The sequence below is a fragment of the Engraulis encrasicolus genome, chromosome 23, assembly GCF_034702125.1.
Source record: "Engraulis encrasicolus isolate BLACKSEA-1 chromosome 23, IST_EnEncr_1.0, whole genome shotgun sequence".
Lineage (NCBI taxonomy): Eukaryota > Metazoa > Chordata > Actinopteri > Clupeiformes > Engraulidae > Engraulis > Engraulis encrasicolus.
The window spans coordinates 48,383,450-48,393,553 of NC_085879.1; the positions used below are offsets into that span (position 1 = coordinate 48,383,450).

At 42.6% G+C, this 10,104-nt stretch overlaps 1 long non-coding RNA gene across 1 annotated transcript; it reads right to left on the reverse strand.

Annotated features, from left to right (window-relative positions):
- Positions 1–3,160: 3,160 nt before the first annotated feature.
- On the reverse strand, positions 3,161–8,736 carry LOC134439615 (uncharacterized). The gene is made up of 3 exons (XR_010032793.1): positions 8,567–8,736; positions 8,112–8,276; positions 3,161–3,322 (listed from the first exon to the last, which is right to left on the reverse strand). It is a non-coding gene; the product is annotated as an uncharacterized LOC134439615 (long non-coding RNA).
- Between the last annotated feature and the right edge of the window lie 1,368 nt (positions 8,737–10,104).

Sequence of the window (10,104 nt, forward strand, 5' to 3'; positions counted from 1 at the left end):
GCACCTGATGAGATGAGAGAGACTTCACACAGGGGAAATTGAATGCCACCTGGCCATCCACACAGCACATTCCAGACAAATAGACAAACATATAATAAATAAGAGCTAACAATAAATAAGCATTAAGAAACAATACACAATAGACAGTCCATCATAAAAACACACAAAGAGTCACCACAGCATATAAAAACACATAAAACCAATAAAACCCTCAGCAGCTGTTGTTAAAAAGTCTGATTGCTGCAGGGATAAAAGATCGTCTGAACCTTTCGGTGGAGCACCTGGGGAGAAGGAGCCTTTGGCTCCTGCCACTCTTAGTGAACAGGCTGGACAGTGGGTGGTCGTCCCTGCCCAGCACACTGTTCACCTTCCTCAATGTCCGCTCCTCTAAAATTTGCTCCACCGAATTAAAACACACACCCGTGATGGACCCCGCTTTCTTGATTAGCTTATTTATCTTATTTCTGTCCTCAAGTGATATCCCTCCACCCCAGCACATAACAGCATAAAATAAAACACTTGCCACAATCCCATGATAAAATGTGTTTAAAATAGGCCTCCCCAACTCAAATGACCTCAGTTTCCTTAAAAAAAAGAGTCTAGATTGGGCCTTCTTAAAAATCACCCTGCTGTTCTCCTTCCAGTCCAGCTTGCTGTCAAGATGGACGCCCAAGTATTTGTAAGAGGAGACAGCTTCTACAGGGTGACCTTTGATTAAAAGAGGGGATGGAACATTTCTACTCTGAATAAGTTCCTTGGTCTTTTCCACATTTAAAATGAGATGGGCATCTTCGCACCAGTAAACAAAATAATTTATCTCAGACTGATATGCAGAATAGTTATCGTTATTGATGCAGCCCACTAATGCAGAGTCATCGGGGAACTTCTGCAGATGACAGGACGAGCTACTATGTCTGCAGTCAGAGGTGTATAAAATAAATAAAAAAGGAGATAAAACTTTTCCTTGTAGTTCGCCTATGTTTGTAATAATGGTGTCAGATGTGCTGTTGTGGATTCTAACATGCTGAGGTCTACCTGTTAGATAGTCAGTGATCCAGCTAACAGTGGAGTTGTTGAGGTCCTTATGTTTGTCCTTGTTTACTTCCACTGTGTACTGAGTTGTATGTTTTGTCTTAATGTTGGCTGTAACGTTTTTATGGTGGTGAAAACAAACTTCCCCTCTGGGACAATAAAGGCAATCTAATTTTATCTAATCTAATGTAATCTAATGTAATCTAATCTAATCTAATCTAATGTAATCTAATGTAATCTAATGTAATCTAAAACAATTTCTGCTGGTGCCGTAAGTTATTTTGCCAAACTAATATGGTTATTAAGCAATTTATGGAATGGTTTTGGTATATTGTATAAAAGCATATGTATATTTATACTAACAGTCCCTTCTCTTTGCGACCCCCTTGCAATATCGTGACCACCCCTGGGGTCCCGGACCACAGTTTGGGAACCACCGCTGTACACCAAGGCCAGATACCATGCCCAATACATGCTTACTGTACACCAAGGCCAGATACCATGCCCAGTACATGCTGTACACCAAGGCCAGATACCATGCCAAATACATGCTTACTGTACACCAAGGCCAGATACCATGCCCAATACATGCTGTACACCAAGGCCAGATACCATGCCCAATACATGCTGTACACCAAGGCCAGCTACCATGCCAAATACATGCTTACTGTACACCAAGGCCAGATACCATGCCCAATACATGCTGTACACCAAGGCCAGATACCATGCCCAAATACATGCTTTACACCAAGGCCAGATACCATGCCAAACACATGCTGTACACCAAGGCCAGATACCATGCCAAATACATGCTGTACACCAAGGCCAGATACCATGCCCAATACATGCTGTACACCAAGGCCAGATACCATGCCAAATACATACTGTACACCAAGGCCAGATACCATGCCAAATACATGCTGTACACCAAGGCCAGATACCATGCCCAATACATGCTGTACACCAAGGCCAGCTACCATGCCCAATACATGCTGTACACCAAGGCCAGATACCATGCCCAATACATGCTGTACACCAAGGCCAACTACCATGCCAAATACATGCTGTACACCAAGGCCAGATACCATGCTGTACACCAAGGCCAGCTACCATGCCAAACACATGCTGTACACCAAGGCCAGCTACCATGCCAAACACATGCTTACTGTACACCAAGGCCAACTACCATGCCAAACACATGCTTACTGTACACCAAGGCCAACTACCATGCCAAACACATGCTGTACACCAAGGCCAGCTACCATGCCCAATACATGCTGTACACCAAGGCCAGCTACCATGCCCAGTACATGCTGTTCACCAAGGCCAGATACCATGGCAAATATATGCTTAATGTACACCAAGGCCAGATACCATGCCAAACACGTGCTTACTGTACACCAAGGCCAGATACCATGCCAAACACATGCTGTACACCAAGGCCAGATACCATGCCAAATACATGCTTTACACCAGTGTTCTGTTACACCAGTGAACTTTTTCAAACTGAGGATCACTTTGTCACCCCAAAAATTTTCAGGGACTACCTGTCCACTGAACTGACAGTTGACGGGTGCTAATTTAACACTGCTAATTTCGATGCAGATCACTTGATGACTTTCGTTATGTTTAGATTTGCAATTATGTTACAAATATAGCCTACTGCTAGCTTGTCTTGGAAAAGTAGAAATCTTGTGGACCTTGTGGACCACCTGAGCTCTTTCGCGGACCACCAGTGGTCCCCGGACCACACTTTGAAAATTACTGCTTTACACCAAGGCCAGATACCATGCCAAACACATGCTGTACACCAAGGCCAGATACCATGCCAAATACATGCTGTACACCAAGGCCAGATACCATGCCAAATACATGCTTACTGTACACCAAGGCCAGCTACCATGCCAAATACATGCTGTACACCAAGGCCAGCTACCATGCCAAATACATGCTTACTGTACACCAAGGCCAGCTTATAGCAATCTTACATGCAAACTAGTCCATAATAAACACAATTTAAAACCAGATAATAACAAGTCACAACTGTGGTAACATAATCATACTTTACAGCTTGTAACTACTTCATAAATAAACAGAAAAAACACATTAAATCACTAACCAGAGTTTCTTGACTCTGCAGTGTGAATCCTCCAGTAGAGCACAGAGCTGCTTCACTCCTGAGTCTCCTGGTATCTTCCCATCCAGGCTCAGCTCTGTCAGCAGTAAGGGGTTTCTACCCAGAACTGAAGTCAGATACTCACAGGCTCTCTCTGCTTCATCAGACAACAACCTACAAAATGGGAGAGATAATAACATATTATTGATGTAGAAGTCTGATAATCATTTTTGTGAAAAACAACCTTATGTCTTTCAGTTCCAGGATTACATAGTTGCTGTCGTTACTGCTAAACATTCTACAGATGGAAAAGGTCAACCCGACAAAATGCAACATAACTGTAATGTCAACCTATTCTATCCTCAATTCAAATGTATTGTGCAACATAATGTGTCTGCATGTACTGTTGTACTGTATGTGACTGTGAGTGAGTGTCTGTATGTGTTCATGTTTTTTCCTGCCTCCAACATATCCACACCTGCATTCTTCTGTAATTCATGCACAGATGATCTAAATATTTACACGCCCTCATCCAAAAGAGCAGTGTAACACAATTACAATGACACAAACTATTTTCATAGGGCTACTAATGACCCTGACACACACAGAGTATAGTGACATTCTGAATATCAACACAGATGTGCAGAGTGTATCAGCACATGCAGAAGTCATGCAGATGGTCCACCAGCATTGCTCTACCCTACAGTATATGTTTTCAATGAGAAGATTTCAATCTCCCACAGTACTGTGGGTATGACATGCAATATACGTATGTAATAGGCCCTTGCAGGACACCTGAGGTCTCATCTTCAACATTTTATTATGCATGACTTTTTTCACCCCTCCTTTCAGACTCTCTTTTGATAAAGCTCATCTTCACCTCAAATTTGACTGGCTATGCTGTTAAAACTAGACGGCAGAGAGGATGCAAAATGGAGAACGAAAATACTGGCTATGACAAGCGCAAGAAAAAGAGAAAGCGGAAAGACAGCTCGATCTCAGGTTGGGGCTGTGGCCGCGAGTGCACAGGTGCAGAATGAAGAGGAGGTGTAGGAGATGGTTCGAGCAGGGGAAGAAAAGAGGAGGAGGAGACGGTATATAAGACGTGACCCAGGGAGAAATTGAGGTTAGCTTTCACCCCCAACACACCCGATAGGCTAGCAGCCAATGCATAGCCAAATTACCTCAATACCCATACCGTTGCTGGTGTTAGCTACGCGTTCGGCGTTTCGTTTCCTATTAAGTTGTCATCCTCACTTTATCAAATCAGTCACAAACATGGAACCATATGATACATTTCCATGCACTTCTCTTGTAATGTTGCGACAGCATAAAGAACTTTTTCATTTGTCTTGAGCTGTTGTCGTGATGTGCTGTTTACCAGTATGCTAGTGCCCTGTCCTCTCCAGAACTGCGAGTACCCGCTGGCTACCAGATTACTGTAGGAGCTACTTCGGCGTTTCCCCCATGCCTGACACTCCCTCCCCACTCGCTCAAATCAGTCAGAAATATGTACCCATGTTTTCATAAACTTTTCTTGTATTGTTGCGCCAACATATAAGCTTACATTTCTCTTGACGTGTCAGCTGTCACAAGGACAAGTGCTGTCTTGTAATTCCGTGTTACGGCATCCCCTTTCCCTTTCGCCTATCCAAATATCTCATGTTGTATTTTTTCACTCTACTGCTTGTGCAACGATGCTTTTTATAACGAAATGAGTTTTTGTAATATTTTGCTTCTGCAATGGCATGCCACGTCATTAATAAGACATCTGAATGAATAGTTGCGTCTTTGCATGGTAGTCAGATGGATAAGACGCCGCCGCGTGCTACTGTTTGGGAATCGCTGGCTACGCTTTGGTGTGTGTGTGTGTGTGTGTGTGTGTGTGTGTGTGTGTGTGTGTGTGTGTGTGTGTGTGTGTGTGTGTGTGTGTGTGTGTGTGTGTGTGTGTGTGTGTGTGTGTAAAATGGTATGAGCATTCTTCTTTTGCTTTGAGAATTTGAGATTCACTGGCCAGGGCTTTTAATCAAGAGTAAAGTTAATTGTGCTCTTCTCTCTAACCCATACCCCCAAACATACTCAGAGCTTTAGAAGTAGGATGAAGGGAACATGAGGGTTCACAGCAGCTTTTTCCAGTGGGCAAGAATAGGCTATCTTCTGTGTAACAATGACATGAACACTTTATCTGTCTGTCTGTCTGTCTGTCTGTCTGTCTGTCTGTCTGTCTGTCTGTCTGTCTGTCTGTCTGTCTGTCTGTCTGTCTGTCTGTCTGTCTGTCTGTCTGTCTATCTATCCATCCATCCATCCATCCATCTACAGTATATATATGTACTTTATATATATATATATATATATATATATATTTATATATTAAAAAAACTCCGATAGAGGCTTAGGCGCTGGGCCCTCAGGTGTCAAAAAGTGCCCGGGCCCTTTTCAGATCCCAGTCCAGCCCTGGTCAATAGCGTTATGCTGTCTGGAGAAAGAGTTCAAATGACCATTGTGTGTTCAACAGTAGGTCAACAGTAAATGATAACAGTGACATCCGTATTGGCCTGAATATAAGGCGATCCTGAATATAAGACAAACCCCCTTTTGCAGGTTCATTTTTTGGGGGAAACATTTTTTTTCGAGACCAACATTTTTGTTTCACATAAGAAAACCATTCATGTCAAAATGCTGTTTATACATCGTTTCACATTTCTGAGTGGGAGGCATGAATTCTGGAAAGAACCTGCTAAAAATATTACACAGGTCATCTTTAAATCCAGTGCGAAGGAAATAGTAATGTTGCAGTGAAATGATCACAGAGAGAGCAGGGACTTTAATCTCCTATGGGGCTGTTGGATTATGTTCTGCTCTTCTCTTAATTTGTAGGTTCTTGTTAATCTAATTAAAAATGTGTTAGCCTTCTGTGCATGACTGATGTGTGATAATGATCTGTGTGGTGGGTGAGAGAGAGCGAGAGAGAGAGAGAGAGAGAGAGAGAGAGACTCTAATTTTCGTGGACGAGACTAAATGACACAGAAAATAATATTTTTACTTGACCATAATGATTCAGCCATTCCAAATTTGGAGATTTTGTCCGTGTTTTGTTATGAACGTCAGAAAACTAAAAACAAATTCAATTGCGACTCGTTGCTCTGCTGACAGAAACACCCTGTTCCGTGGAGACAGTTATCACCCCACACATCTCATTAACCCATTAAAACACAGTGTTATACATTTGAAGAGTTCAGATGCAAACCCCCTAACACCATTTCTGAAGACCTGCACTTCTATATTTTTAGAGAACTCCGTTGTTGGTTTGGTTTACATTCATCTACTTGATAATACATATAAATAGTTGTATTTCATAAATAAAATAAAAAAAGCAATTTTGATAGCTTTGTATTCAATAAAAATGAATTAAGATTATTTTCTAAAAAGGCACTTAGGGGGGTTTGCCTCTGAACTCTTCATTTGCTGTTAACAGAATGACAATGACCAAATCGTAGTGCCTTACTAAAGGCAATGTGTTATGTCATAGTATTATTAGAGATATTGAACAAGCCCCCCAGAGAAGGCAACCACAAACGTCCATTCCTGCCATCTTAAAGGACCACTTCAGTCAATTTTAATATGCTGTTGTATTGCTCACACTACCCTTGACTTGTCAGTACCCGGTGATGCCACATTTTTCGGCTCAGCCCTTTCCGAGATATGAGCTATTCTAATGGGGGCAGCGTTTGTTTACATTTTAAAAACAATTAACATAGGCCTACTCCAAATATTTTCCCAAAAGGTACCACTGTTTGCTAGTTGTCTGCTGATGTTGCATAACCTTTTGGATGTTTTTGGGAATAAATAAAAATGTTTTTTTTTTATAATGTAAACAAACCGCTGCCCCCATTACAATGACCAGGATCTCGGAAAAGGCTGAAGAAGAAAAAAAAACCTCAGGTACTGACAAGTCCAGGGTAGTGTGAGCATTACAACTGCATGTTGAAATTGACTGAAGTTATCCTTTAAGGGATTTTAAGTGGACCTTGTAGCCTATTTATAAATGCTACAGGAAAGGCAGCCGCACCATGCAGTTTGCTTGTTTCCTCCAGTTTAAAGTCAGGCATTATTTGATTGTGTGCACTGTATTTTATTTGCCAAAAAGACTGGCCTGAACCCATGGGGGTTCTCTTGGTTGTATTGTATCCCTCTGTGAAATGCTTAAAATGGCCAACACATAGACCTATCCCTCACTCCATCATACATTGTGTGGTGGCTAAACCTAGGTGCCACCGAGAGTCCTTGGAGGGAGTTACGCAAACATTGTGTTCGTTGTTATCCTTTATTGTTCTTCAAAGTTTGATTAAAATCCAGTACAAAAGATTAAAAGCACATCCTAAAACCGCCACCGTGCAGTGCGTAGCCGGTAAGAGTTAAAGTGCTTGTGCGTAAAGAGCAATGTTACTGAGTGAGTGGTCAACGAAAATTGTGCTCTCCCATTCCTTGCCCCTCTCTCTGCCAGTCTACTGGTGCCCAGGTGCCTAAATACAAAACTAATTGCCAACCTAGTCATGTGACGCACCATGGTGAATATCAAAATTAAAGGGACACTGTGTGAGATTTTTAGTTGTTTATTTCCAGAATTCATGCTGCCCATTCACTAATGTTANCTTTTTCCAGATGACTGGAAAAATTGCACTTTTCATACATGAAAAGGGGGATCTTCTCCATGGTCTGCCATTTTCAATTTCCAAAAATAGCCATTTTTAGCTGCAAAAAAACTGTACTTGGACCACACTAGAAAATATTTGTTTATTACTTAGTAAACTTTCATGTAAAGATCAAATTTGGCAATAGGCAGCCCAAAACCGGACATAACCCAAGGCATATGGCCGCTACACATTGATTTATTTTTTTTATGCGGTACACTGGACAACATACTCTTATCACACTGACCTTCAAACCAACTCCACACTCTCACCTGAGTTTGCACTTCTGATTGGTCACTGCTGACGTAAGAAGCTCCACTCCAGAGTCTCCAGGGTCGTTTCCTCTCAGGTCCAGCTCCTCCAGGTGTGAAGGGTTTGATTTGAGAGCTGCAGCCAGAGCAGCATATCCTTCTCCTGTTACACCACAGTCTGACAAGCTGGGGAGATGAAAAGGTCTATTACCTGATGTTACTCATTATTATGTTGCTTATGCTTAATGTCAGGAAGCAGGGCTGAAGGGAATGGACCATAATTTGGAATCTGTCAGTACATCATAAATAAACCAACACATAAACATCAAGTCTTGTGACACAAATATTGAAAAAATTAACTTAAAAAGTATACTTAGTAACTCGACTTTCTTTAAATTTACAGTGCAAAAAATAAACCCTGAAATGTTAATCTAATTATAGAATGACCCACATATTGAACACATTACACTACTAACTTGACTTTCTTGAATCTGCAGTGTGGATCCTCCAGTAGAGCACAGAGCTGCTTCACTCCTGAGTCTCCTGATATCTTCCCTCTCAGGTCCAGCTCTGTCAGCAGTAAGGGGTTTCTACCCAGAACTGAAGTCAGATACACAAGGGCTACATCTGCTGCATCACTACTCAACAGCCTACGACAACATACACAGAAAAGGGAGGAAAAAATTATGATATTACATTGGTTGTCTTATAGTACACTATACAGTGCTCCATTCACTTCAATTGAGCTCAGCAACTATTACATGTCTGTAACTGTGTCTAACATTTGTAATTATGTCTAACAGACTTGCGAGTTCAATATCAGCATGGTGCCATTGGCAAGGAACTTGTAGCTGCTTTTTAATATCACTCTGCAAGTAGTTACTGTCACAGCCACACCAGGCTCTCCACCAATCACGCCCACTCTCCAATCACCTGAAATCACAGCTTCACGCTCACTCTCCCCTGATTACTAATTGGCCACCTGTTACCCTCGTTACCCCATTGCCAAACCTCTCACCTGCCCTTTGTTTTCTTAATTGCCAGCCCTATGTAAACCCCTGTCTTTGTTAATTCTTTGTCTGGCTTCGTCTTGAGCTACACGGACTCCAAGCTCCTTGCCGTTTGACTCTCCCAAGAAGAATCCCTGAAGTTAAGTTTCATTTTGGACTTTTGATCTTGTTAAAATTGTTGGACTCTGCTTTATTTTCCTTTGGACCGAATGCCTTACTCCTACGTTAATCTCCGTTTTTGCCAAGTGTATCTTCTGAGCGTTGATGAGTCCAGTTTTCTGTTTCACTGTTTGAATTGCTGCAAAACCATCAAGTAAAATCTGAAAACTGACCTCCTGTGCCTTGAGTCTGTGTTATGTGACAGAAAGCCAGACCAGGCAATGGATCAGCCTACAATCAATCCAACCCAAGACCACTTACAAGACCTGATGGACGAGTTCGGCCAACCACTCACCGCAGCTGCAGCTGCTACTCCGCCGCTACAACAGCAAATCCTCCAACCTCAGCCGATCCAGCAGGCCCCAAAGCCACCGCAGGTCCAGCAGATGCCACAGGCCCAGCAGGTGACTCCAGCGGCTCCGGTGATTGCACACTCGCATGTGGTGAACCCTACACCCTATTCTGGGGACCCTGAAGGCTGCAAAGGGTTTTTGCTACAGTGCTCCTTGGCAATCGAGATGCACCCTCATCGTTTCCCAAATGACCGTGCACGCATCGCCTACATCATCTCAATGCTGACTGGCCGTGCTCTCCAGTGGGCAGAAAGCGTGTGGAACAACCCTGGAAATGCCACTACATCTCTTGAAAACTTTGTCGCTCACTTCAAGGAGGTGTTCGGGATTCCAGAGAGAGATTCTACCATCCAGACCAAACTCTACAACCTGAAACAAGGTAGAAGCACTATCACACAGTATGCCCTGCGTTTCAGAATACTAGCTGCATCTAGTGGCTGGAACGAAGCAGCCTTGATCACCACCTTCCGCCAAGGGCTCGAACCTTCTCTC